General features: G+C 34.2%; 1 long non-coding RNA gene across 1 annotated transcript; it reads left to right on the top strand.

The window, feature by feature from the left end:
- The first annotated feature begins 1,699 nt into the window (after window positions 1-1,699).
- On the top strand, window positions 1,700-2,795 carry LOC129738806 (uncharacterized). The gene is made up of 2 exons (XR_008735647.1): window positions 1,700-2,344; window positions 2,407-2,795. It is a non-coding gene; the product is annotated as an uncharacterized LOC129738806 (long non-coding RNA).
- The last annotated feature ends 3,194 nt before the right edge of the window (window positions 2,796-5,989 follow it).

Genomic DNA, 5,989 nt, shown 5'->3' with positions numbered 1-5,989 from the left:
AGCCTACATTTTGTATTGAAAAATACAACTATCCTAAATATATATCCTAAAGAATATATTGACTAAAATTGTAGTGATTTTCAATGTGCTACCTACCGCCCCGCTGGGGGGCTTTGAGAGTTTACAAGGATATACAGTGAACTGAACAGTTAAGTTGTTAACAATATTTATAATCTACACGAACAATATATCATATTTCACGGTTTTAATATAAAAACCGTGAAATATGATATGTTTTTTGATAACATTGATTAAACTGACATGATTCTTAGAAAAAATTCCTTTCAATTTCTGGTTAAAAAAGCCGTCTGCTACATTACAAACTACTGATAATCATGAAAATTTTACTTAAGAATTCTTAAAAGGAGCATGTTTGCCAATCTGTTTAGTTTGCCCAAACAAAAGCACAAATATGTTTAATGAATTTTTACCTATAAACAAGAACTGGTAAACTAAATTAATATTTGGAATCAGCACCCCAAAATGAGTCAATTTTTAAAAGAAAAACGTTTTTTTTTGTTTCAATTAAGCTTTTTTTTCTCGCTGCGTAGTCGTTTTAGCTTTTTAAGCTTCGTTCAATCATAGATAAAAATCGATTTCAACTGATTTCTGCCAACTGGTAGTTGTTCAATGAGCCAATGTTTTGGTCGAAACTAGTCAGGTCGTTGTCAATGAAGCAAGTTGAAACTATTTAAAATAGTCAAAACCGATCCAGCTCGACAGGGTGTTTCGTTACGGCCTGGGAGAAATCGGTCGAACTCAATTGGAAAAAGAAAGGTATTCAATCGTCAATCCATTTCTACTTGTTTCGAACAAACTTCATTAAAAGACTTTAAGTTAATGAAATCCTGGTAGAATATTGACGGTGTACAACTCGAAACTTAGCAATTTTTCAATTAAAATGAGTTTTTTCTTCTCAATTATTGAGTGTCTGCAATAAAAGTGTACCCGTTTTAAATTTGCTATCACACCGGTGGAGAGCGCGTGTTTTAGCCGATTCCAAAATTTAAAATTTTGTTAAAACTGGTATATCTAAAACCAATATTTAGACCTGAACCGTTGCAGGTGCTCTAAAAAAGTTATTTGTTATATCCAGGGCCGTAGGAAAAACCGTCTCATGGGAGGGGTTTTGGTGACTGATTTGTACCTATGGTTTCTAGTCCAACAATGTACGAACACAAAAAAAAAAAACAATAAAAAGAATTATGTTTGTTACTATATGGTTATTAATTTTTAAGAGCTTTTACATTAAAAGTTTTCGTACAAAATCGTAACTTTAGAAAATCAGTCCTAAACCTAAATTAGCCAAAACCTTAAAAGGGAGCTTGTTATGCTTCATCCATGATTTAAATCTTTGAATTAGTTTAAGAGTCTGGTAGATGAGTTGATTTGGGCATAAAAAAAGTATTTTTTAGAGGAGCCTTCCATTTCTTCTTCTTCTTCTTTTACCAACATAGCCAAAACATGTAAGCATCCTGGAAAATGAAAAACTTGCGCTCTTCATTTTTCTTTTCAACATAGTATCTGTTACATAGAACATGCATTGCAGATACTACTACGGCCAGGCCAACCATGTGGTAATTACCGCTTAAGATACTGGAACAAAGGGAAGAATAAAGCGTGGAGTTCCCTGCCAAACGCTTCATATGGACTATAAATAAATATATATTGATGATTTAAGAACTGGAACGCAATTAATACAATGGCCCTTATTCTGCGCCTCGAATGACGTGACGATAGTAGAGTCACCCAAGTCATTCTATTCCAGCAGTCTGTTTAGGTGAGGAACGTCACTTCGGATGAACTTTGTGAGTTCTTACCCTATTCTCGTAGTCACCGTGGGTGAGAATCGTCGCATTCGGGTGACGATTTTAGGTGACAATTGTCGGTACCTTTTCAGGTCGCGACGAGATAGAAATTCAATGAAAAATTTATGAAACAGGGAATAATTCCCAAGTAACATTTTAAACTCCTAATGGTTTTATAGGAAAAGATGGAAGTTTTAAAAATACTTTGTAAAAGTCTTGATAGCCGCGAAGCGTATTTCAACAAGACCATTAAAAAACTAACTTCAGGATATCTACACGACAATAATAAAACCTTTTTAGAAAACTTCAATCAATTTTAAGAATATTTTATCCTCCGTGTATATAGCGGTTTTGAAGGCCGCTATAAAGCAGTTTCAAAACCTCGCTATAAAACTATGTCAAATGCCATAAAACGTCAAGTGTCAACAGGTGTCAACGACAGCTGATTGATGATAAAAACAAACAAACCATGAAAAGAAGAAGTGGAACAAGAAAAACCAACAGCAAAATTTTGCGTTCGTTTTCTAAAACCAAAGGTACTTTTTCATCATTTAATAATCCTGATCTTGTATTTTTATATTTTTTTCAATTTCTGTAGGTAATATACTGAATATGCAGATAGTTCATCACTTACTTGGCTTAGTCGTACGCGATTCGGCGCAACTGCCTCTCTCATCACAGTGTCCGGATGTTCAATGGTGTCGGTGCCGGTTGGTTTTTCTCCAGCAACGTAGCCAAAAAAACCGACTGTTCGACAGTATAAGCTTCCAGAACTTTTACGCAGCTGCAGCGAAGCGTGTGCACCGGAAGATGGGGTTTCGACCCGGAAAATCAGCCTGTTTTCATTTCGGAGCTGTTACAACGGAAACCTTAATGATGGCCAACATGAGAAAAAATCCCCTGAGAAGCAACTATAGAGTTCTAATGTTGGATCCGGATTGAAAGGCATAGTGCAATAAACATTATTTAAATAAAAAGTGAATCGTAGTCTGGTGTTTTTTTATTTTTATTTCATGGAAACACGAAGTTGAAACGCCATTTTCTGATGGAATTAAAAAAGGTTGAGAAAATTATTCTCATGAATTTTAGTACTGTGGAGCATTTTTTTAAATAAAAATACAACAACTCACGATATTCGCATACACATAGTATAAAACACTGATAGATAGACAATATGAGCATATTTACAGAAATTTTGAGGTATTTTAATTGTTTAAAAATATGTTTTTATATATTTAAGTCTTTTATTTCGCAAAACTGTACTGGCGCGCGTATTTTTCACATCTTTTTTTAAAAATCAATCGATAAACTTTCAAACGCATCAGATTTGTGCATGTTAAATGCAGAAAAATATCATATATTCCTTGGGTTGATCGATTGTTTAGTATGCTGTTGATTCTTGACTAAATGGATCCATCTTATTTTGTTTGCAAATTCAGTCAGAATATTTTTCTCTTTTTTTTAATCAATTGAAAACCGCTGTCAAAAAATTAAAAATTCAGTCAACTGAAATTTGACAGCTACCATCAGCTCTTGACGAAACCCTTGGTTGTATAAGGCACTTGTAAAATGTTCTCCAGAACCTCCTGTAGGTGGGCCTTTTTACACTTGTAAGTGTTTTAAAGATGTTTTAATGCAGGTTATAAAACTAAATGTTGTTTTATAACGAAGTTTTGAAGAACACTCACAGTGTCTTAAAAAACTAAAATTGTTACTTGGGATTTGGCTCTAAAAGTTCAACAACATTAATGTATGACCATTTTAAAAACAATTTTCACGAACAAATCTAGATTCGCTGAACTAATTCGGCAATCGATGAGGATTGTCGGTACCTTTTCAGGTGGTGACAAAAAAGAAATTTAACAGAAAATTTATGTACACGGAAATGAAAGGCTCTAAATAGTTAATCAAATGATAAAGAATGATAGTTTGAATATGTATGATTTTTTTTATTTATTGAAATGTTTTGCAAAATGTGAATGTGTTTTCCGCCATATTCCCGTTCTTGGATTCTTGGGCGCAGTCTCGAAGATGACGCAGTCATGTCGTAAGTTTTTGTCCAGTTCTAAGATTGCGACCACTTTTCCAAATCTAAAAAATAACAATAAAATCCATTAGTAAAGAATCAGTACGCCACAATCAACTAACTGTTCGGATCGATAATTTCCGGCATGCCACGGTGGTAACCTCGGTTGGGGAAAATATATAAACCGGCACCATTCGGAGCCATCGGCATCTGATTTTGTTTTTTCGGCAATAATACCCAAATCCGAACCCAGCTTTGATGAGCGAAATTTCTACTTACGTCGCACAAATCGTCCGTTAATCATCTTCAAGCAGCTTGCTGTAACCGTACCATCCGATGATGGCCATTTTCGAATCGAAATTCTAAACCATTACACAAAAAACTAATTCGGAAAATCCGAAGCGAAAGCAAAATCAAAACAGCACCAGCTAAATTCTACCATTTTGACAGATGTGTTCATTCGGCCACTCACCTAGAATGAACCTCTGTCACTTTACCCATATCGACTACAAGAATAAGGTGACAAATCTCACGGTGACTCCGAGGTGAGGTGATAATCATCACGTCACGCGCGGCGCAGAATAAGGGCCAATGTGAAAGTTAAAAAATGTAAAAGGGGTGGATCTTACCAAATAAGCCATCATTATCATCGATGGAAAATCTTTTCTTCTTGTATCCGTGGGTTAGTTGAATGAATGAAGTGGACATTTGCTTCTAAGATTTGGGAGGGCAGCTTGTGATAATTTAATTTCGAAAACAGCTACAACCAGAATTTTGAACGCGGCTTCCAACAATCTTTAAGTTTCCGTGATATTTATCTTATGTGCAAAATTATTTTCCACGATTGTGTTCTCCTTTGCGTTTGTTATCTATCTGATTTTGATTTCGATCTAACTTTTTGCAACAACAACAACAACAACAATTTTCACTGAGCAAAAACTGTTGACGTCAACTTAAAAACTAGCCTTTTACGTCAATTGATTGAATGTTCTTTGATAAATTTGTGGTTAATGTTTTGGAAAAAAATTCAAATTTTTCTATAGAACTTTGCTAACTATTTGAAAATTCATAGTACAGTGTCCTAACTAGCCTCAATATTTATAAATTATTTTCATTACCATTTCAGAAAATCAAAATTGGTTGTACTACAATCAATACACTTGATACAATCGGTTTTCCTGCTACACTTCCGGTCGAGGACTGTAATTAATTTTAAAAAATTTTCATTGAAAATGAATAACGTCCACTAAAACTTAACAACCTCGATTCAAAACTTTGAATGACATGGTAAAAAAGAAAGAATGTCTTGGATGATTTGTTGCCGGTACCTTCAGTGGACTTTTAAATTTTGTTTCCTTCTCAAGACAAAAACTTCGATGAACTTCCGAAATATTTTTCTGATTCATAGAGATAAATGGAACAAACTCACCAAATGTTCACGATAACGTCCCAAATTTTTGAGGGAGACTATCGGTTGTATTATATGCTGTAATTTCATCACCATCCCTTGTCCTGGTTAGCTGGTTCTTGTCACAAGAGTCTTGTACATCGGCGCTTCCATATATGGATATATCCTCGAAAACAAAACAGTACGAATCCGTCTTATTCTGTTCCAACTGTAGGTTCAATAGGGTAAGTGAGCCCTATTTTGACATGGTCCTTTTCTTGGCATGTCAACATGTCTTTTCATGTTTTTCAGGTCCAAATTGAGCTTAAAAAAATTTGAATATATTTTCATTTTGTAGAGAATAATTTGTTTCAAATCTGTGCATACCGAATTTTTTGATTGTTTGTACTTTAATAAAGAAGTTAATTTTTTTCGATCTGCATCCGAGGAAATTATGTTGGAAATCACCGTATGAGAATCAGATGAAATCACCTTTCTAGTGCAACTGTTAAATTCACATGCGATTTCAAACGCGGACTTTCATTTGAAAAATTTGAAATAAATAATTATGCTTACAGTTAAACTCGGCAAAAAATCAAAAAATTCTAGAAAGACTAAAGAGTGAATATTTATTTAGGTTTTGAATAAAAATTTATAACTAATTTTGTTCCTTTTCTTGGCATGCAACTTCAATCGAAATACACCACCAACTTCATTTAAAACTACGCACAAATGTTTTCATACTAATTGGGTTGTATGACAAGACCG

Source organism: Uranotaenia lowii, chromosome 1 (genome assembly GCF_029784155.1).
Source record: "Uranotaenia lowii strain MFRU-FL chromosome 1, ASM2978415v1, whole genome shotgun sequence".
In the NCBI taxonomy this organism is placed as follows: Eukaryota; Metazoa; Arthropoda; class Insecta; order Diptera; family Culicidae; genus Uranotaenia; species Uranotaenia lowii.
The sequence above is the reverse complement of the archived record's forward strand: the minus strand, read 5'-3'. Positions and strand labels throughout refer to the sequence as shown.